General features: G+C 40.3%; 1 long non-coding RNA gene across 1 annotated transcript in view; it reads left to right on the top strand.

Moving 5' to 3' along the window:
- The first annotated feature begins 518 nt into the window (after window positions 1-518).
- Window positions 519-24359, top strand: part of LOC119483439 — a 59584-nt gene continuing 35743 nt past the window's right edge. Inside the window, exon 1 of the long non-coding RNA XR_005205684.1 lies at window positions 519-756. This is a non-coding gene — a long non-coding RNA (uncharacterized LOC119483439). The remainder of the gene's footprint in view (window positions 757-24359) is intronic.

Genomic DNA, 24359 nt, shown 5'->3' with positions numbered 1-24359 from the left:
GAATAAAGTCCTAATATTATAAAATAGTAATTTTAAGTTTATTTTTAGAGGGGAAATAAAGCAGCACTACACCTTTAGGCTTGACAAAGTGTGTCTATTTCCTGTTAGGAGCCTATACAATACAGATACATAGCTTTTGCCATGTTTGAAGTACTTTATTGGCATGATCAATAAGGCAACAGGTAAACAGATCAGCTCAAACTCTCTGGTCCTTTATCTTCTCAGCTGTAAATGGAACGTACCATCTGCTCAGGTAACCACAGGGGAAGCCAGACACATGTGGTATCAATCAATACAAAAAAAAACAAACATTTATTGAAGATTTCTTAGTTACTACACAGTTACCACAGTTTAATATGTGCACAAATACAGTATACGCACACATGAGAACTTTAACAGTCATTTACTTCAGAACATCTTCACCCAGTCTCCCCCTCAGCAGAGCAGTCCCTAATTGCTGAGAGGACCTAATGATGCACACCTGGTGTCACTTTCCCTGATTGAGCATGTGGCAAACTGCAACAGGAAAAACAACAGAATCCTAGTTAATAGTTAATATTACAGTATTAAAGGGATAGTCTGCAGATTTGTTGTTCTACTTCATCCAGTGACATGAAAGTGACGTCGTCGTAGACGCGGGAGAACTACAGTGCCGCTCAAAAACTCGGATATTCAGCCGTAGACAAGCAGGACGATTTTGGGACGGTTGAGTTTCCGATTGTCGGACCAGTGGAAAGACTAACCAAGATGGCTGTGGTGAGTTTTATTTTGCTTCTTTCCAGTTTGAATGAAGTTGTGTGTTTTACGATGAGTTAACAAGCTAATTAAGCTAGTTCAGTGTAAGAGAGAAACTTCAATTCAGGAGGGTTGTATCAAATGTAGTGAACATGCTGCTTACACGCAATGCATCCTGGTACATGTAGGCACAGTTGGAGAGCAGGAGAAGCTTTCTCGGTCGATGTAGCACAGAATATCTTTGATAGCACACACTGGGGAATTTATTTGGACTACATTTACCATCAGCACTGATTGGACATCCACGTAAAATGTGGTGAATTTTCCCTTTAAGCCTTATCTGCACAGGACAAGTATTATCTGCTAGCAGTTATTACATCATTTCTGTATTTCTTCTGTGATCTTAATCCTGTGTGAATCTGCCATGTCTGTAGTTTGTCAAGTAAAAATTCCACAGCAAATTACCAATCATATTTTGCCAAAACACAGAGGTCACGTATAATCACGATAATGTGTCCCGTGTGACTCTGCATTTTGTGATTGTTTTTTGTTTTCTGTGCTATTTTTCTTCCTATTTCCCAGTCGAGAAGGTCCCTAAATGAAGGTTTTGACAGCATTTTGGATGCAAATTCAGGAGGCTCAACTCGCTACACAGCCCATTCGCACGGGCACTGGAGCAAGAGGTCAATATTATATAAATAGGTCTGCATAATATAAAACTATAATATCAAATATAAGTATAATACTTTTAATATAAGCAAATTACGTCATATCTGGGGGATAATGTCAATAAATTTGAGTAAAATACGGACTTTGCTTGGCTATGACAACTTTCTCTTTAATGAAATATCAATATTTCTTCTTTTTCTTCTTATATAATTCTCATAAAGATAACTTGGATACTTTCAATACGCTCCTTGCATTTTAATGTCCCCGGTTCTCTGAATTTTCCAACCAAGCTCACGTAAAAAAAAAAAGCGGCAAAGGGGAGCAGATCAAAACGAGGCTTCGTACTAAAATATTGTAAAGATGGCACACATTTCCCATCATGCCTAGGGCTGGACTGAGTTTAAGTTTGCTGTTTTTATGTTCCAAAAATGTTCCTTTTTGTAAGTGTCTGTTCAACGTGGTAGTTTGGTAATTTTTGGTAATTTTGTGCTGTAATTGTGCTGGTGTATATTCCTTTGGTGAGGTGTTACATACCTGAACTTACGGCCACTCACCGAGCTTGCATTTGGCGTGATATTTCTGAGTTGATATCGCCATCTCGCTTGCAAGGTGGGCCCCTCCTTCGACCCAGGACCCGGGGCAACTGACCCCTCGCTGTCGGCAGCTTTGCAGCAGCGCCACTGATGTGTTTCTTCCGTCGTGAATTTCAAGGTAGACTCCGTCCGTGATCATAGAACTAGAGTTACAACGCAGTACCATCACATTTAATTGTGTTCAGCACGCGTCGCTCTAATCGAGAATCAAAGTCTTTGTTACCATCTAAGAAATATTAAAACACAGACTGCAGATTTAACTACCAGCTGGCTAGAGCTTAAAAAGGCTTCCAAGACTTTTTCTTTGTCTTCATTCCCCCTTTCATAAGAAAAAAGAAATCTCTCTGATGTGGTATGATTACAGTAATAACCACATTTCACCAGGAGATTATGTAAATTTAATAGCTGGACTAAGTCCCAGCCTGCCGTATTAATGTGGATGACTGTGGTTAAATTGTGAGCCCAAAAAGAAATCTGTCTCACACATAACCCAGTCTAAACAGCCTTTGATATTGAATTAATTTTCACTCAGTTTTTAAAGTTAAAGTTGGGCTAAGTTTTGGCGAGGAAAAACTGGCAGAGCCATTTTTCCCTTGACCTCTGACCTCAAGATATGTGGATGAAAATGGGTTCTATGGATACCCACGAGTCTCCCCTTTACAGACATGCCCACTTTATGATAATCACATGCAATTTTGGAATTACATAAATTGTGAAAGACTGGAAAGATGAGACTCTTGTGGATCCAATGAGCCCAACTGTATTCATGTGTGATAATGTTAGTCCCCATGGGAGACATTTCATTGTAGTGAGACATTTTTTGAAACTTGACCTCACTGTATGAAATGACCTGTGGTGACCTCTAGGATAATCACAGCCTCATGAAACTTTACAGCCACAAACTAGAGACCTAGAGCATTCAGAGGATGGATGGCTTTCCTAGCTAGATTGACAATAAGGGGGTTTCTGAGCAGTTTCCACAATAGAAGAGCTCGCCATCCATTCGCCGAAAAAGGCAATTCTTGCCGAAATCTCCAAATATCAAAGGTTTTTGATACCAAATCACATTTTTCATTTTTCTATGGTGTTTCTCAAAGTCTTGGTGTCTTAATGTGGTGTTTTGGAAAAAATTATTGATAATTTTCATCAATTCTTGATGAAAAATGGTGTAAATTTAGCACCAAATCTTTGTAACAAATGGTATCGACCAAAAAATGGCTTTTAAAATTAATTTATTATTTAATTAATGTTTATTTCTGATTCAGAACGACTTGACACACAGCTGCATCTCATATTAATCTTCAGGTTCCCAACTTTCAGATGATGTACACCACTTCTATGTGACATCTACTGCTGACCTGCTATCTCCCCTTAAAGACCCCCTGTAAAAAGAGGTCTCACAGGGTTGATCATAAATGCATCACCAAATAGGACAATCATTTGTACAACAACTGAAGGCTACTTTGTACTCACGTTAGGTTCTGCCTTTTATTATTCTGCTTATGGAGGCAATGATTGATGCCTGAGGCACGTCAGCTGTTTGATACAGAATATTTATTTCCAAGGAGTACAATATAGCATGATCATGATTTATTATTTTATAGGCGAAACCTCCATCTGGCAGAATGTAGCTGATGCATTCATCATTTTAAGGCACTGGTAATCACGGCTAATATCGCCGCGTTGAGTGGCTTTGCGTCGTGTTTTACAACGACAGCCCGATTCCAGCAGGTTGATTACTGAAGACGGTGCCTTTTTTTGGTTTTCGAGTCCCATCATATTTGCTTCTGAAGTACCTATTTCTAGCAGGGAAATATTGATTGTTTACAAAACCACATGGCTGCAAGAAGCAGCACCTCTCGAATCCTTAATTAGACATAGAAACCTGGATACTCGAGGAATGTTTCAGCCCTTTGAAGTCAAACCACTCTGGGATAGGAAAAAATAAATAATGAAATATTAAAAAGAGCAAAAAAAATGGAGTGCTTCTCGGAGGAATATAATACTTCAAGAGCACACGTTCCTCTCACTCTCCCATGTTCTCATAAGCCGCGGGGGGGACGCGCTTAACAGTATATAATTACTTCAACCTGCAGCTGTGCAATACCGTCTGAAAGGTAAACTTAGCAGACATTCCCTGCGAGAGGCCATCGTACTTTTGTTCTTTGAAAAGCAGCAGCTCTTTGATGGCGGGAACGCCGTCATCTCCGCTGCAGGTACCCTGTTTTAGAAAACTTCCTATCAATCAAATGGAAACACATGAAAGTTTATCTCGAGGCGAAGCCAATGGGAATGTGTGTATGTGGTTAAGTACAAAATTAGTATGGAATAATTGGACTCGTATAGGCGAGGAAAATCTTTTTTTACTAGAATATACTCCATTTTCAAGTCGTTGCTTTTATACGTGGAACTTATGAGCTAGTGAAAATTTAAAAACATAACACTGCACGGCACACTTAATCTCCGAGGAGCCCTTCCTCTGGTTTAGGAGCCCGTTGTACATGTGGATCTGGTGATGCAGCATTAAATTCATTGGCATTCTTAGTGGGAATGGTGGTGGTGGTGGCTCTTGTCAGCACTCGTCTTCTCCTCTGGGGACTCTGTCCTCGGCCTTCTGATCGCGACTTCTCCTATGTACTGTTTCTGCGACAACAACACTTTTCTCATTCTGTGCATGCCTCGGAGACCGACGGATGCCCGCCGGCCACTTCATACTCAGTCTCGACAAGACTGAGCTGCTCTCTTTTTGTCCAAGAAGTCCCTGACCTCTATAGGTCTTCTGCGTCACGCTGTACCAGAACATAGCACCAAAAATAAAGGTGTGACGCTGAAGGACAAACAGTTCTGCGAGGAAAGTATTGATCTTGCTCGGGGTTATGAGAGGAAGCGCTGGGATTAGGGTCAGCCGAAATAGGAAAAACACGAGGAAGTAATCATACACTTTTTACATGGCAAACTCTGAAGCTCACATTTATTTAAATGGATCTTATTGGGATCTCCATCACATCAAAATGACCATTTTGACGTCAATATGTTCAAGTTAAAGACTTGAAACTGAAATGTTTAGTTTGAGATTAGAGATGGTTTGTGGTCAGAATTCAGGCTGAATTTCTATTATCTTCCTGCTCCTCTAGCCACTCCTAGCTCGCCTTCACCATCCCCAAATTGCTCCTTCCACTCCTCCAGGCCGCCCCAGTCTGATTGTATCAAACTCAGCCCTCTGAATCTGCGCTGGCACGCCACTTCCAAGAGATCCACACCCCCCTCGGTCCTGTTTTTGCCCACCAGTGCATCCTCTGACACTCCGGGACACTTAGCGCTCCCTCTCTCTATGCTGACCTATTCATCGAGCCAATCAGTCTCGACCCGCTTGTCTCTCCGGGCTTTCCAGCCGCGGAATGACCCTCAAGACTTCAGTCAGCAGAGTCACTCACTTTTCAACAAGGTCTTTCCATCAACTTCTCCTCGCCGAATCGCTCTCCCCTCTCTCCTCTCCACACTCTAATTGCTCTCAAAAAAGTGTCTCCTCTCTCCCTCCTCAGCTCGTTAAAGTTCATCTCCCACCACTTCGCACCTAAATCACAATTCTGTGGTTGCATGAATGTTGTCAGGACGGCGTGGCTGAGCCCTGTGCTACCTTATTAATGGGTGTGTAATTTAGGTGAAGTGAGAGATTGTCTTAATTGCATTGTTGAATTTACTAAAAGTCAGTCTTGTTTGGTTGAGAGGAGTCAGGGCTGTCTACAGAAGCTATGAATATGTTTTACATGCATTCTGAAGCTTTACAATTGTTGTAATGATTAGATTTGCATATAACTCTATTTCAAACTTTACTTATAACAGCAACATTAAAGATTTTTTTTCCATCCCCGCCAATGATTTATTCTGTTTGTTTTGTTTTTATTTAATTTTTAAATTTATTTTTTTTATTGCTGCAAAGACAAAACATCAGTGACTTCACAAGTAGTACAACAATGATAGGAACTGGGGAAAATACACAAAAAAATAAGAAAACAAGGTGGTGCTCAGAGCTTGACATGAGGTATAACACCCCCCCAAAAATAAATAAATAAATAAATAAATAATAAAATAAATAATAAAATGAATAATAGTCTTAAAAACTTTAGTAATAACCTCTTAAATATATTTAAAATAAATATATAATTTTTTAAAATTAAAATACATAAAGTATATAATGATAATGATACATATTATAATAAATAATAGTCATAATAACTCTAGTAATAATCTTAAATAAATTCAAAATATGTAAATAAATATATACAAAAAATTAAATTAAAAAAAATATTTATATAATAACAATAATAATGACAATAGAATAAATAATAGTCATAATAACTCTAGAAATAAACTCTTAAATATATATATAAATAAATATATTGAAATTTAAATAAATAATTTATATAATAATAATAATAATAACTAGGTGGTAATATTGAGGAAGGAATTAAAAATAAATAAATAGTTAGATATTTAGAAGTCAGCTACAGTATTGCAGTATGGAGAGACCTGGCAGGGCTTGAGAACTGTCTACTAAAGGTGTGTGGTGGTGGCAGTGGTGTCACTGGCAGTAAGGGAAGGTTGTTAACGTTCCAGCCTTTTCCTTAAGCTATACTGAAATGTTGCTGTATTATATTGTTGTTTCTAATGCATGGAAGTCTTTTGAACCCGCCAGGGAATTCTGGGATTGACGTCCAATCCTGTATCAAAGTACGTGCAGAGAAATGTTGCTGAGAAATCCTTTCATTTTCTATGAGTGCGCAATCCTGATCACAGTCGCTGCAATACACCCGGAGCCACTCAGCAGATGCCAAGGTTCGGTGCAAAGTTCCTGTGTCCTGGCAGGTCTTGGTTTTCTTTCTGCTTAAACTTTGAAATGAAACGTGTGAAGTTGCACTAATTTCTAAGGCGGTTGCATCATTATTCCGTCAAAGAAAATCTGCAGAAGAGAAAAAAAAAGAAGAAAAAAAAAGGCGTGAACGTGTTATTTCAGGGTTCGCTCTTGAAAAAAGCAGGTATATTGAAAATTGGAAATGGTTGTATTCAATCACACAGGCACATTTGTGAAGCAGAAGTAGGTGGTGTGCAGTGAAAAAGGGGGTCGATGTGCCGGACGGAGAATATAAAGCATTTGTAATCACAGCCTTTATGTGATATGAAAATAATAATAGGCAGAGAGATAATTACAAGGCCACAGCTTCTGCAGGTAATTGACTAAAATGTTGAGCTCAATACTCAAATATATATTTAATAATTAGCACAGCACACAAAATAATAGGGCTGTGGGAGAAAAGCACATACACGAGAACAGTGATTGCTGCTCAGACAAAATTAATGCTTATTTTACAAAAAAAAATAAGCCATTAAATGTAAACAGTTTGTTTAATACAGGGCCGGAATAATCTGCTCTGGGGTCCCGTCGAAAAAAAAAGATGTGGGTCCCTAAAAAATAGTCTCACTATATGAAATGGCTACTATGGAGACTAACATCATCACACATGAATACAGTTGGGCTCATTGGATCCATAAGAGTCTCAGCTTTACAGTGATACCCAATTTATGTAATTCCAAGCCTGTTTAGGGACCCCAGTATGCAGAAATATTCAAACACACCATTTTAGAATAGGCGTAAATAATACATTAACACTGTATTCAAAAAACTGCATGTGATTATCATAAAGTGGGCATGTCTGTAGAGGGGAGACTCGTGGGTACCCATAGAACCCATTTTCATTCACGCATCTCGAGGTCAGAGGTCAAGGGACATATTACACACATGTGCAGCATATTCTTTATGTCCAAAATCAGCTTTCATGCAGCAAAGGCCCCATTAACGTGCAGTAAAACAGAGACATATTCTCTAAAGCCATCATTGTTTGCAGTAGAGTTGCAGCCAAACACTTGCCCACAACAAAAGTACTATTCAATTACTGTAATGGGAGAAGGGAAGTGTCCGAGCCGCACTCCCACAGCAGCCTCTCTATTTATATGCAAGCATTACATAAGTCGTGCACGTGTCGACCATGCATAGCAATAGTTCAGGCCAGCGTGCACATGGAGATGTTTTGATGCTGCTGCAGTAGACTGCCGATGCATTTGAGTCCCATTTATATCCCCTTATGTCACTTTAACATTTCAAACATCTCTGAGAGGAGTAAAAACATCGTTACTGAGCATCATTAGTGCAAAAAAAGGCCAAAGAGACATTAAAGAATACTTATTTGAATAGAAAAAAGTCATTAATTTTCCAATATGTTATTAATTGCTTTTATATTTTTTTGAGCAGAACGGACCATAGATCAACGGTCTGGAGCAAAAAGCTTAATTTGGGGAGGAGGGGCATTCAGTCTTATAATTTAATGATTTGCATTGCTTTTTTTGTGAGGCTCGTGCAACAGATCTCTTGTGAAATATTAAGCAGAATAGAAAAAATGTCATTGCAACAGTCATTGTTTTTACCACCCGGAAGGACATTGTTAGACAGGAGTCAAAAGCTAATGTGAGCCATTGTGATTGCGGGCGAGAAAGAGAGAAAATATGGCATTAAGCTGGATCTTTGGGGTGGTGGTGGTGGTGGTGGTGGTGGTGGTGGCGTGAGGGAGGGGGGAGTAGCGTTTGAAAAAATACAACAGCTCAACAATATCTCAGCAGCAATAGAACCTCACAAAATGTGCTCGGGGGGTATCAAACGGATGAGGCTGCATTTAATTTTCTTTGAGGTGGCCCCGGCAATAAAGTGTGGCTCGTGGTGATAAGCGGAGAAGAGCTGAAGCACATCATTTCAGTTATGTAAACCATTGGAGGGATACAGTGGGCATTCTCCTACACAGTGTGTGTGCTCTCAGCAGGTGCAGCACATTAAAAAGTTGCTTCTTCTAAGCTATATAAATGATTTCTCTCTTCCAGCTAAATACTATTAAAGATCAGCAGAAAGGGGTTGTTAGTGTAATTCTCGTGACATCACACGCGAGACGCCCTCCGTCATCATCATCTAGCATTCCCCGCGTCGAGTCTTCCCCCACCACTGCTTGACCTTGACACTATATAGTAACTAAGCCCTCCCAGAAGTCTGTTTTGTCAGTCACTAGTCATCCTCATCTTCATCCTTAATCTAGAGTAGCAGTTATTCCCTGAATCCTATCACAGCCTTCAACCACAAGCCGCCAGCTCCCAACTCTGAGTCGAGAGGAGACGAGATATTTTCTGACAATGGGAGAAAAAGCAGGAGGAGGGGGTGCGAGTTGAAAGCTGTCATCCAGCCGTCAGTTCACAAACGTGCGTCCGAGTTTGGTGCCACAGTATCATAGTGATATCAGCGACTTTCCTTCCTTCCACTTGTGTTTCATAGCATCCTATGTTATTTATTTATTATCATTACTGTGACAGATACGATGTCTTTGTTGTCCCATTAAACGTCATTAGTCCCCTCAATTAAGCCGTCCCCGGATGTTTCCGGAGAGGGAAAAAATAACACACGATATTTGCACGATAATAAACAACAAGATGTTTAATTGTGTTAAACCTTAAATGCATAATGATATGTTATTAATTTTCCAGAGCAATTTTGCTAACTGACGAACCGCGTCGGGGAGTGCAGAGGCGTAAAAATGGGTCAGCCGGAGCTGATGTACCGGGGCGTAAAGATTAATCACATTACATTTTAATAAGGTGCTACGTGATGCTCTTATTTATTCATTTAATTCACTTGAGTGTGTACATATGTGCAGTAAAAAGAATGGCAACACTTTTTGCAGGCTAAAAGGTCTGCAACCGTGCTAGCGGCTCTGTGAGCAGGGCCGCGCGATGGTTGGTGGTAAATTGGATTGTCAGGATTTCTTGCCGGATGGTGTCGAAGCAAAGTTTTGTCCTAATTTCATGTCGGCCATGGCGCAAAGTCGTATGAAATGTTCATCAATGTCATCCTCGAGGTCTTCCAGATCAAACGGGTGTGATATTCCACTAGATAGGGGGTTTATTTCGTGGGGGAAGTAGTAGTTGTTTGTTTGTAATCTTGCAGCAAAGGGCTGCCATCCCTGAATCTCACATTGGTCTCGTTGGTCACATCAGTCTAATGGATATACAGTATGAAGAGAACTGGATACAGCGTTGTAGGCGAGCTCCTGTTCATTCCTATGATAGTTGCTCAGTGACGCCACGACGGGTCTTATGGCGGCTTAGCCCCCTCAGTTGTGTTTTTTGTTTAAGCTTTATGTATTTATAGCAAAAACAACAACATTACTGGCTGAGATACATGTGACTAGTGCTTAGCTGTTGTTTCAGCACCATGGACAGCGCTGTTAGTCTGTGTAGGCTAGAAGGGTGAAGAACTTCCTTTTGCATGTACTGCATCCAACTACATCTCACTTTATGGTTGATTATGGATAGTACTGAACCCTTTGTGAGGACATGCATAAATATATATTTTTAATGGGTGGCAATGGGAAATTGTGGCACCACCTATTCCAGTATTTTTCAATACTTTCCACCACTTTGATTTTTCAGGATTTCTTTTTTTTATAAATAACATATTTATGAGACTAGAGCAGTTGAAAGAGTTTCTGTTGCAAGTTGTGCGGGGTCATGTCGTATAACACCTGTACTAGTGTAGGTGTAGTGTGTATTCAATACACAGATATTTTCACAACGATCCGGAGTCCTCGGTCTTCCTGTTTTCCTTTTTTGAATGATGAATACAGACCACCGCCTCCCGCTGGTGTGGAGAGTTATGTCTTTTCACGCAGGCGCAGAACGTAGAACGTAGAACGTGCAGTTGGCCGTCAGCTGTAATCATTGTGGTGCGTTCGGGTGCAACTTTTTGGCCAAGATAAAGGCGATGTGAGGCGACGCAAAGAGTCGGCCTTCGTCGTTTCTAGTTCTCTGATGTCGGGTTGGTGTGTCTGTGCCTTAAGTCGTCGCAGATTGAAATTTTAATTTTGACCCGATGATGTCGCTACATGATCACCATAGTGATTAGAATTCATCCTGAATGGAGCATGAATGCGTGTTCAAAATTTCACAGCAATCCATCCAATAGTTTTTGAAATGTTTTGCTAAAAGCTGAACAACAGGAAGCCACTAGCACAGCAAGCTAAAAAGTAAAAAAAATATTAAAATAAAGTGCACGTTTCTGGAACCACTTTGTCATCGATAAAGATATATGGTGTCAGTGCTCAGCGAGGTCTTAAATGCATGCGGTCATTTTCCTCCAAACTGATAAAGGTCAAGATTTCGATTCTCTCCAGGAGCCATTAGGTAATTCAACACCAATATTCTGCAAAGTGCACCATCCTGTGATGTGTAGACTGCAGCGAACGCCGGTCCCCAGTCAACAGCATTAGAAATTATGTAGCGTGATGGATTAAAATGGTGGAGGCTCTTGCAAAGTCTTCGGCCGATCATATCTGGCCTCGCCTCTTATGGAACGGCGCCAGTATCTCGCCTCCACAGTGGAAGGGGAATTTTAAGCAAGATGGATTTTCATGTATTTTATTCCTTTGAAGGTTCCAGGAGGTTGAAGCAGAGCTACATGCGCACACACTCGGTGAACACACACACACACGCTGCTTTTTTACAGGCGGAGTATTTCAGGTTCTGAGTTGATGAACAACTCGAGGCAGAGGACCGACTGTATTTAATTGGTTTGTGAGACTTCCCAAGCTCGGAGATTAATTAAAAATGAAAGAATGTGATGTGAAAGAGCAAGGATAAAAAAAATAAATAAAAAAAACCAACTGAGTTTTGGCATCCATAATCCCAAGATATGAACCATTATATTTTCTTATGCTCCCACTGTGACATCGCAGTGCCAAAGCAGGTCGTTTTTCTCATTGTCTTCTGCCTTTTTAACTCATTTTTCACAGAGGTAGACGCTTATGCAATATTCATCTCGCTTGTTAGTGTGTTTTTTCATCCAGCAGCTGCTACAAATTCTATCAATAAATGCAATACATCTAAAATGCAAGTACTGTAAATGAGTGCGTTGCATAAGCCGGGTTGACCCTTGAGGCTGTTTCTTTCTGTTCCGCTTCCACTCTCTGATTTCAGATGGGTTCATATACAAGTTCACACCTCAGCATCTCAAGCAGAGGTGCAACTTCTCGTGGACATTTCTGTCCTCACAACAGCACAGTGTGTCATTTTTATCTTGATAGAGGAAGGACGGATTGGGACACATTTCAGCTGACATGATATGGCAAGGTGTAAAAGCTTGTGTAAAGTCTAGCGATATACTATATTGTTGCGAACAAATCCCATGAAAAGAGCAAAAACCAACAAGGAACTGATATAACTTGGACCTAAAGCCTGATATAGCTTCCTCCTCTATACCATAGAGCTTCGTTGTTGCCCAAAAAAATACTAAAAACACATCAATGAGCCACATGGCGACACTGGGTGACATGTTCATACATTCATACATGGGCGCTGTAGGTTATTTTCAGCCAATCCCACATGCTCCGTCCTGCTGCCACTTTGTAAATACCCACACATGCACCCAAAATGTGTTAATCCACACCTAAAAATAGTCCCCAACATGTGCACTATTTACTCTTGTTTGGGTAATTTTTGGTGAAAACTATAGTACCCATGCACTTTCTTTGAAATATATATTTGTAATGTATATTTATTTATTATTTGTATTTACTTCTTCAGAAGAAATGAATGGGCTTGGGGCTGAGTGCAACAGAGATGGGCTAATGCATTGCTGTTTTTGGTCTTTTCATGGCGTTTAAACACAGGAGTGCGCTCTTGGATGCCTCTATGGTAGATAAAAAACTGATAGTGCCCTCTAAGGTGCCCTTCCAGTGGAGAAAACATGATGCAGAACCACTCTAGGGTGCTCTTCTAGTGGAGAAACCGCGATGCAGAGCCATGTAGGCTGCTACACATGCTAGAACACTTTCTGCATGCTTTATTTAGGGGTTAAAAGACTAAATTAGTGCACTATTTATTGCTCTATTGCATGTTTCCCCTGAGACACATCCACTGATTTGCCTCTTCCTCTTTGTCAGTCAAGCTAATGATCCCTTCCTACAGAGACAATTATCCTTACCATCTCTATCACGACCATCTCGTCGGCAAACACAAAGACGTTGGCGTTGTAAATGTTGGCACAACCAACATCACAAGAGACCCAACATGTTTAACTCTGGACGAGGAAACGCGATACAAGTACTGTAATATTTTGTATTTCTCCTGCTTAGCCCTGCCCGTCCATTTATATCCATTTCTATCTATCGTGCCAATCTACTGGGCAACCCACCAAGTTAGCGAGCACACCAACACTGGGTTTGCATGCTGGCACGCCACATGATATTTCCTCATCAGTGGTTTAGCATCACCGCGGATGGTTATCTGTCCGCTTACAGGGTACATTTCTACACTGACCTCTCTTGTACTGCACCTGTTTTACTCAGTGAAATGGCCTCTGATAGTGTGTCATTACCTCAAAGTCATCAATGTTATCTTTTTTCTCTATATTTTCTTAATTCCATAGACCTCCATTAACATGTAATTTCAAGTTTTACCGTGCATGACATAAAGCTGTCAGATGTACTCAATGAAATTAATTACTCAATCAAAACCTAATGATGAAAGCTCATTAATTTCTGAAAAGCAAAAATTCAACTGATTAATTGAGATAGAGCGCTCAAAATAGCATCTTTTTAAAGCAGGTCAGTGCAGATGAGCTTTTTTATTTCTTCATTTTCTTTCTGCTGTCGTATAATTTCTTCCAAAAACCCAACCTCAGAGAAAACCTTCCAGCATTCATGTCAAGCCACATTTTAAGCCCCAACCCATCATTAAAAAATAATAATAGAGCTGAGACCTCAACGCAGCAATTTAGCTTCTTTGTTCCTTTCATTGTAATATTTTTCATTTACATGACACTCTCTCCACATTCCTTTTTTCTCCCCTGACGCCCCTCCTCGTCTCCCCTATTCTCATTCATTTATTGGTTTACTTTAACCACCAGCACCAAACAGATGGGGCGACAGTGACAGCGACACACTGCTCGGGCAGCTGTGCAAGTGTGTAGACAAGAGGTAATGAATAATCAGCCACCAGCCTCCAACTGCTTCATATTAATAGCTAGGTGTTCTAATTACATTTTCACAACTTGTCGGGTCTATATAACCAAATGTGAGTCTGGAGGATAACAGAAGAATCACAGTTGCTTCACTTTCAACGCCAAAGGATTTCAAATGCAGGAACGGATTCAAAAAGAAGCTTTGATTTATTGACTTGAATATTCAAACTAATAAACATCAGACATAAATAACACCCTACTAAGAAAAGTAGATTATGCTGCAGCAAAATATGTTTCATTCTGTACTTTTTCCCAGAAGCACAAAAATATAATTACTTGGACGTCCAAGTTAGTCCAAGAGGACTGTGATGTTCTCCAAGGTCGCCGCCGAGCGTTCATTGTTACCGCTTTTGACACGATTGTACTTGACTCCACTTGGCACCGCGTCCAAGGTGCACAACAGTTATTTTTTTAACTTTGATGCATTCTGTCTCTGGAGGGGTTGCCTTGCTTTTCTCCCGCTTGTTCTGTAGCTCTGCTCTGCAAAAAAAAACCTAAATGGTGCTTATTGCTCACACTTCCACCTGGCAAAAGCACCGAAAAGCTCAGCAATTCTGGGCCCGGGTGTTGGACGATGCAGCCGTGTGTCAGAGCGATTTATTTTGCGCGAGTGCGGCTTACTTTAATTTGCCATGGAGAAACATTAACAAAACGTGTGCTCGTGTTTGTTTGGGGACTATTTGTCTTTCTAGACAAGATATTTTATCATGTATGACAGGATTATAAGCATAATGTGGGTGATGATGCGCTCGCCTCATTTGCTGCACTGCACTAAAAAACACTTAAAGCAGCAGTAGGTAGCATTGGAGCAAAAATAGTGCATGAAAGTAAACTAAAAAATCAAGTTCCTCTGTGTCCTCCGGTGCTCCTAATGGCATCTGCAAGATTTCACAGTGCAGAGGAAAACAACCAATCAGAGCTCGGCTTTGAGCAGCTGTCAATCACTCTCAAACTCGGATCCAACGGTCAAACTAGGCAGAGCTGATCAAATATGAATCGATATTCTGTTACTGTAATGCCTATTTCTGATGTTTCTGAAAACATTTTCAACAAGAAATAGGCATATTTGATCAGCGCTGCATAGTTTAACCGTTTGATCAGAGTTCACGAGTGATTGACAGCTTCCTATGTGGAATAAACAGCCAATAGGAACGCTCTCTCTCTCTGAAATAACCTTTTTTAAAGCCTGAAAACAGAGCCATGAGGAGGTGCAGAAGTCTAGTTAACACTCAGAACACTTGAATTACAATATGCTGAAAGGTTACTATGGATTTTTTGCCCAATTTGCTTTAAAAATGACTTCCTATTGCATGTAGTAACATTGTATATATTAACATTTTATTAACAATTAGGTTATTTCGATTAAGGTTCTCCACAAAAAAGAGGTAATGTCTTAAAGTTAAAGGAAAAAGCCACCCTAAAACTCACCCCGTCGCGAGGACTTTGCACTATAAAGTTAATGTCTACCAACTAGCAGATGTCTCCCTATGCAGGAAGTCAGTTATTGACCCACTCCGGCTGCTCATAGAATGGCTTTTATGTGAATGTAGGGGCTTCCAGCTGTGTATCAGAACATGTCCCCATACACCAGTAAAATCATCGTGTCTGCTGTCAGAGTCGTAGCAGTTGTTCCATTATTCACTGTCGGCGGAGCAGCTCCGGGGTTTGCCTCTGGATGACATCATCACTACAGTCTGTTGCAGTGCTATTCAGCTCAAAATGAGCCTTGTTCAAATGCACAAATTGCAACTGAGCCGTACTGTATTGCAGTAACAGGAAAAAGGGTGGAATTAAAGCTATATCTCCTTCACAGCAAAACATGAATTGCATCCAGTGGATAGACATCATGATTACGCAATTCCCGCACATACAGTAAAAGTTGCTTGAGCTTGCACTTTCCCCCATAACTTTGGATAATAATCCAGCTCTTGTATGTATGAAAAGCATTATCATGGAGTTGTGGAAGACACTGCAAGGGTATATAAAGGTGCTCTTGCGATAGAAGCCTCAGTGGTGTGACAAGAGAGAGGGGGGGATGAAGGGGTGAAGTGTAGCGAGATGACAGGCAGGCTTGAAAACACCATGCATATGGATGTTACAGTAGAACCAGATGGGACAGAGACAGTGACATTGTCAAGGTAGCGAACACCTGTGCACCGGCTCTCCAGGCCCCAGTAGTTTGTGATCAAAGTGCCCTGTCTGCATTTTTGATGAATATGCGCATCAGGCCCTGAAAGCACTATGTTGTAGCGTATGACAAGTGCACTAAAGAACACGGCCCGAGAGGGTTTGTGACCTATGAACCGGGGTGGAATTATAAAGTAGAGACGATGTAAACATGCAGTTGATGTACAATGCTTGTAGCTCCTGTGCTGCGTCAATAAGCCTGAGAGAAAAACGCCTGAAAAATAGTGGTAGCGGAAAGAGTTCACCCTGCGGTGAGCACGAGTGTGTGCTTGGGAAATGTCATGTTAATCCACATTAGATTTATTCCATTTTTGGTGTACAAGTTACCTTGCACAGCTGCTGGATTCTTATCACGAGATCACATGAAAATCCATCTCGTCAGGCTTCAAGTAATGTGTCCTGTGAGGAGCTACTGGCTCCTATAGGCATGGTTTAGATGATCTACAGAGGTTAGCATAGATGATGCGATAGTATTTCTTCATTGAAAGAGGAGCAGAGAACGGCGCTGAAGCCTTTTTCTCGATGGAAAAGCTGTTTTCACTCTTCTCCCGACTGGCTTCGGCAAACATTTGATTGACAAATGGTTCATCCAATCACCTGCTGAGTAGTTTTTGAAAGTGCCTGCCCTTTTTTTATTGGATGGGTCAACAAGGAGATCACTGTTGGCTTGACATTGGTTTCTTGTACCTATAACCGGGCTCACTCCTTAACCTTAAAAGGGTCGGTAACAGTGCAGAGACCACCGAGAGAAAGCTAGTTTTAAAAAAATTATCCAACCTAAAAATCCAGCCCAGTGTTGCTAACTCTTTTCCAATGAAAGTGGTTACCAAAAGTCTCTAAATCTGGCAGGTAGCTAGATCTAACCATTTCATTGTGCTCAAATGATATGATTGGACGGGCTTCTTACAGTCCTGCAACAGCCACAGAAACCAGATTTATTTTTTTCTTTTGGCAGAGCATTTGATTTATTGATTGCTGTCGGGTTGTAATGGAAATTTCAACCTAAAATAAATTACCAACCCTGACGATCAGTGATCATCATTGTAACCATGACAACAAAGGTCCCCTAACCTTAATGAAGGAGTCATTTTAACTGTAGCCATAATCGTTCGCTGTGCCTGGAGCTAACCAAACATTAAAGCTGCTATAATCAATACTTTTTTATAATATATCAGATGTGAAAGGGGGTCGCTCATGAATCTGCAGCTCCCCTCGGCTTTATGGAACTTTATAATGAGTTTCATCTCATTGTTAAGCTGTCAGGCCCACAACTTTACTGTTTTGGTTGAGCACCAAATGGCAGAGGGACACAATTAGTGAGTAGCTATTGGACGAACAGTCAAAAGATAACGTTTCCAGACATTTTGGATATGTATTTGTTCATTTGTAAAGTGGCAGCATCTTGGTTTTTACTATATTTGTTGAATTAATCAACACAATTCCATTTTAATTGGGCTTAATTATGCTTATATGTAAACTGCCTGTACTCGTATCGCCCATAGGCAACAAATAACACACTGAAATTAAACCTGCCAATACCGATTGGTGAAGCACCAGCTTGGACATTCAATAAATATCGGACCCAGTGACCCTGCTGACTCCCCACGGATTAATTTCCACCAATGGCCCCATCTAACATAAAGTCACCCATCTATATATCGTCTCCAGTAATGGACAGGAGTCAAATCTCTGATCTCCTGCGAGAAGCCTGTCATCTAGCATTGAGGCAAATGTGGATACACCCCAGTCACAAATGCTTAGTTTATTTCCCCGAGGAGAGCGACGGGGGCCTTCATCTCCTCCTTTTTTCTTGATAGTCATAGCTGGGAGGACGAGGCGGATATGCAGCAGAGAGGGAAAAAGAGGCAGAAACTTCTAATAGGCTCTTAGATGTACGGGGACATTTAGTTCCAGAGGCCGAGGTCGTTTATATCTATCTCTCTCTCTCTCTCTGTCTCTTGTCTCCATTTCTTTCTCTCTGGAGGGTGTTACTCATTCACTTCCCCAGTACCTTGGCACATCTGCGAATTCAAACAGGTGACCTTCCAGGAACACGTTGCCTTCTCTAACATTTATACCGAAGCTGTCCCCGTTTCTTCTGAAAACACAATCTCTGCAAAGAAATATTTCCCCCAAAAGGTTTTGACACATGAAACTGATTACAAAAAAAAAAGACAGCTACAGTAAAATGAACGACACGCCGCTGTTGATTAAATCCATCTTGAAAAAATACAGGGTTGAAGTACAACATCCTTTGTTATCTTGTGAAAAAAGTATTGATTTCCATTGCGGCGTTTGCACACGAGACAAAGACGGCAGCATGGCGTGAATTACACCGCTGGGAAGAGAGACAATAGAAATCATTTGAAGATATCGATGTGGCACTGCTATTATAGAGGATTGCTCACCATCATTATTGACTTGATACCAAATTACACGTCAGTTGCCGGTTGTCATTGCTGTGTTTGATTTATTCACAAAGAAAAGCTTTTCGCCGGGTTTGATTTGTCATGTTTCATTGACATTGAGGTGAGGTGAACTTTCAAAAATGATCTAAACATGTGCAGGGTTTTCTCGTTAATATATCAACGCACAATTAGTCCTGATGTTGTGAAACATATCTGTTTTGTGCTTCGGTTCAGGCCCAGATTGGGAGTTGGCTGTCCATTCCCCTCAGAGGCACAAGAAAAAATGACATGAAACAAACGATCTTTACATGTAGCCGCCAAGTGAATTTTGACTCTCATCTGTCAGGAACGAAGACGGACGAGGCGTGACACTTTTTTAAAGCCGCAAAAGCAGGTAGTCGGGAGGTCGGGGTGGATGGGTTGGTCAATAAATCAATGGCTTTGGGAAGATTGTTTCCCATTACCATCTAACCGCAACCTTAATCATGTAGTGTCTGAAACAAGACTCTAGCCAAGATTTTAGCAATAAGTCAAAGTCTCCTGAAGCCACCTAACACCAATAAGTCTTATTTGTATAAATATGTATTCAGTTAACTGTTATATTTCTTCACAGAGCAGGAAATAAACAACTGCTTATAACCTGATCCAATTATCGCTTTAACCTTTGTCTCTATTTGCCCAATAATTAGCACCAGATTACATTGTTTTTTTCTGTGAAATTTCATAGAAAATAATGTGAAAAATTACAATTTATTTCCCAACATGAAAGTCTAATATGGTGATTCGAAGCCCTCTGCATGCTGCCAGGAATACAATTCTGGTGGAGAACTGTTGAATCATTCATGTATTGGTTTATTTAGTCATGTTGCTGGCCTAAATGTAGTCAAATTTAAATGTATAAAGTCTAAAAAATACTGGAATCAGTCTTTCTCATTGGCCTCATTGGGAGCCATGGTCGAAACTTAAAGTTTAGTTTTAGTTTTAGGAATCATACCAAAACTTAACCATCATAGTGACGGATCAGAAAACAGTCATATCGTACCACTTGATGCATTAAAACATATTAATTCTTTGTGATTAATACCTATATTTCCATTTTAGAAAATATGTAAAAACTTACTGACACCTGATGTAAAGCTCTGTAAGAGGGAGTGTCACATTAAGTGCTCATTGAAACTCATTTCCAATTAAATGTCTTGAGAAATGAGTCCTGAAGATGTCACTAATAACAAACACTGTCAAAACAATCCAACCCGATTATTCTGCATGGCGACGTTTGAGCTGAAATATTCAGGTAATAGTAGGTTTGGCCTCGCATGATTATAGTCCATATCCAGGCTGAATACATCCAAATAGCAATCATTTGTTCCCTGCAGCCATTCATGGGATTAATTTACTTCTTCTGTATTCATTCATTATTTAATAATACAGATAAAAGTTTGAATATAACTCCAAATAAAGGAGTTAATTATCTATTTAGGAGGGAAAAAGTTATTAGACTGGAAGAAAGTAAAGTTTGTTTTATGACGCATCACAAAAGAATCCAAAGATATCTATACTGAGTTAATAGCCCAATTAACCTTGAAGAGTAGTTTTTAATGTAAACTGCTGTGTAAAAGTGTTTCCTATAAAAAGGAAATGTATTTTCTCCCTCAGACATGTTTTCTGTTTATTAAGTAAATCAGTTGCAATCTGTTTTCAGACAGGCTTTACAATAACAAATGGAAGTCTTTTGTCTGCACACTAACAATGCTGATATGGTTCTGATAACTCCGGGCCTCGAATGTTCAGATGATAAAAATAAATGCAATAAAATTAATCATCTACACAACTATTAAGCCGTTTCACAATATGGAGTCCCAGTTCAAGTTGTTCTCATACATTGTTCATAGCTATACAAAGCAGTGCACCGTAATTTGCATATATCCCATGTAATCAATTCGTATCCACTCAATCATGAAACCAGAAATCCACCTTGACTTATTTGTCACGTAACTTCCGAACTGAAATAACACCACTTCTGTATTAATTTGAACCCAATCTTTGACTTTTTTGTCACGTAACTTCCGTACTTGAGTTACGCCACTTCCGCACTCATTTTAACCTAAACGTTGACTTATTTGTCACGCAACTTCCATACTTTAGTAACGCCAATTCTGTAGTTATTTTAACCTAAAAGTTGATGTATTTGTCACATGACTTCCATTCTTAAGTAACGCTGCTTCGGTAGTTATTTCATCCTAAACATTTACTTATTTGTCACGTAAATTTCACACTTAAGTAACACCACTTTCATAGTTATTTCAACCCAAATCACAATCTTTTTCTGAAGCTAACCAAGTAGTTTTGTAGTTGTTGCTTTTCATTCTCAACATTGTGACAGGTAGATGATGAAATAGTTGTGTATGGTGGCACGAGATGGAAGGACAAAGGGTCGCTTCCCATTCATAATATTTACATTCACATTACGTTTATCTCCAATCTGACTGTTTTCAAGATATCTGACTCAAAAACATACAGTTGTGAAGAACTTTACTTTAGGAAACTCGTGCATCACAAACAGTGAAACTGCAGTGAGCCTCTGTTTTGTTTGGGTGATTGCGCCGATCTCTTCAGGATTAGATATATATGCCAAGGCAAACACATCATGAATATATGGAAATTACATTTTATCTGGAGGATTTGGTTTTGCATCGCCTTTAGCCATGATCAGGAAGTTTAGAGTGTCGTGACTAGAAAGAGATGGAAAAAACCTAATTTGTTTTTCTTGAAACCTCTTTTTCCTTTTGGTTGATTTTGTTTACTGCATGCATTCTGTTTAAAATTACAGAGGGATAACGAGTGTAATAAAACCCTTTTATTTGTGTTGTGCAATCACAATGAACAGTCGCTCTGTTTTCCAAATGGAGTGAAATCCGTCTGAGTACAAATCTGCTCACGACGTGGAAGTCGGCCTCCATCCCCGACCACCTTGTAAAATCAATGTCACGTTTGAACATACAAGTGTAGTGTGGTTTTCCCCACAGGGGAGCGTGTGTCTGCGTCCGTCCGGCGTGACCCCCTTGTTCAGGTTTTCTGATTATCAGCAGGATGCATTCTGGGTCAGGAAAAGGCCACGGATGAAAACAAGGGTACTACTCACTCCTTCCATATTCATGAAGGAAATCGGTAAATGTAAGCAAAAGCTGTTCAGGCAGAGACGACCACACGGTGGTTTGCATTCTTGAACAACGTCACAGGGGCTCGTGAGTTTGATCTTGCCTGTCACATGTTATTAAAAGGCGTAGAATAAACAGCCGAGCATGAAAATTAAGATATTTAGCTTCACAAATATGTAATTATTGAAGCATCTTGCAGCACAAACAGATGAGATATTTCATGGCACTGTGAAATTATTTGAATTTTTTTTGGCAACTTCTTCAATTCTACAATGAAAAAAATGTCCAAAGGGAAGAAAATTAGAAGTATGACAGCAAGAGTCTTAATATCAAAGTAATTAAAGATACCATGTGTTTGCCTTGAAATCGCTTTTAAAGATCAAGGAGTGAACATCAAATGCAATTCCTGTAGCGTTTTTAGAAAGAATCTTTTTTGGCTCTGAACAGATAGGTATTTCCACAGCGGGCTCCGATACGTCTGAGATGTTCCGTGCCGAGCGTCCTGCAGGCCTTGAAGGAAGCGCGAGTTACCGGGTGTCTCGCAGCTGTGCAAACAATCAATCACCGGCGATGGCAAGTGGATTACGACCCACTATCTGTGTTCATGTGCTTCTGGGACCGAGAGGAAACACAAAACCCCAGACATAGTGAAACGGACTAAGTGGTGCAGGAGAAGAAAGGCCACTGCAGTCTCGCAGGAAGGCCTCTATCAGAACATGGATATGGTATTGCTGCTTTACTGCACAATCGTCCTGAGGGAAGCCATGTTTTATTGTTACTGACACCAGACACCAGACTCCCATTTGGAGTAAATATCCTGCAGGAGTCTGACCGAAGCCAGACCTCTGATGTTGCATTATGAAATGTGCAGTGTGGAGCTGGAAGGTGTCAGATACAGACAATACGTGACTTACAATTAAGAGCTGAAGCAATAATCTGCAATTTTTCATTTATAGCCACATCATAAAGGCCTTTGCACAACAAGTTCATATTTTACGTCCGGTATTGTTGCACGTTTAAAGATAAACCTCACATAGTGTCGATCATGTTTATACGCCAACTACAAAACTTTCGGCCGTCATTAAAGTTTTCAGAACAGGTTAGATTTTCTGCGTTTTTTTGACCACTCAAGAGCCACCGTACATGCAAATGCCATCATCCAAAATGCCATCTGATAAGCTGATTCACTTTGTTTTCGTCACTTTGAAAGGGGAGACTCGTGGGTACCCATAGAACCCATTTTCCATTCACATGTCTTGAGGTCAGAGGTCAAGTGGCCCTTTTGAAAATGGCCATGGCGGTAAGTTTGGAGCGTTATTTAGCCTCCTTCGCAACAAGCTACAGTTGCATTGTTTCCTTAGGTTTCATATGATGCCAGAATCTTCTGAAGCTTTAAAGCTGAGCCCGCTACAATCTAAAAATTGCAAGTTGCTTTAATGCGTTAAAAGAAATTAGTGACGTTAAAACTAATCTGAGTTAATGCCTTATTATTGTGTTAACTAGAGGCCCTATTTGGGGGCAAATTCAAACTTCAATATCTCCTCCACTGTGTGATTGACAGCAGTACAAAAGACAGCACATGAGTGAGAACAATTATATCAAAACAAAGCACCTAAACCTCACAGATGATACGCTTCTCATGATAATGTGGCTTTGTCTGTGATGTTGATAGCCTGCAGCCACATGTAGCGTTCACACCGAACCGTATATTGCCTGAGCATCATCTGTAACGTATGAGATGTGAGCAAAGACGCCTTATTTGTGGATGTGCAGAAAAATCACCATAAATTCCCCCCGCAAGTTATTGCTGCCCATTCATCTTTTTTTTTTCCTGAGAGTTATTGTCTCTTTTGTGAGAATATGAGACAATCTTCACTCGCTGCAAAAAAAAAACCTGCAATAGCTCTGATGTTTGTAGCAAAACGTGGAGACAGAAAGAGCTGTAGGAGAGACTGATTAACAGCGCAGGAGAGACAGAATCAAAGAACGTTGAGACAAAGAGAGATCACATGCTCGCATGGATTAGCATTTAAACAAGAAAACATGATCTTATCATAATGGTTTAATAAGCTGTTTAGCTTGTTATCAAGTGTTTGAGAGCACAAACACATGCACGGACGGTCAAAAAGACGTTTGAAAAAAAGTCAAAAAAGAAATGTGCGCACGTGCCGAACCTTTTGTTGGAATCTAAAATTAGTTTCACCTCCGATGCATCCGACTAATGAGTTTTCATTGAGTCTTTGTGACAGGCCCTGATAGATAGATATGCTCCAGTTACTGTAATTTTTATGTTAAAAAGAAAAAAGGAGGAAAGAGGAGTAAAAAGGAAGTGTTGGTATCTGCAGCCAAACACGCTGACAAAACTGGAGCAGAGCGGCTCACAGAGTGATGGGCCATGAAAGGGAAGAGCCTACGCATTCTTTGTTTGTTATTAGGCCCAAACAATGCCGCTGATTGATTGACAGATTGAGACTAAAAATGCTGCATGCAGGCGGAATCT

This window comes from Sebastes umbrosus, chromosome 24 (genome assembly GCF_015220745.1).
Source record: "Sebastes umbrosus isolate fSebUmb1 chromosome 24, fSebUmb1.pri, whole genome shotgun sequence".
NCBI classification, from domain to species: domain Eukaryota; kingdom Metazoa; phylum Chordata; class Actinopteri; order Perciformes; family Sebastidae; genus Sebastes; species Sebastes umbrosus.
Note: the sequence above shows the minus strand (reverse complement) of the source record. Positions and strands in the feature narration are given on the sequence as shown.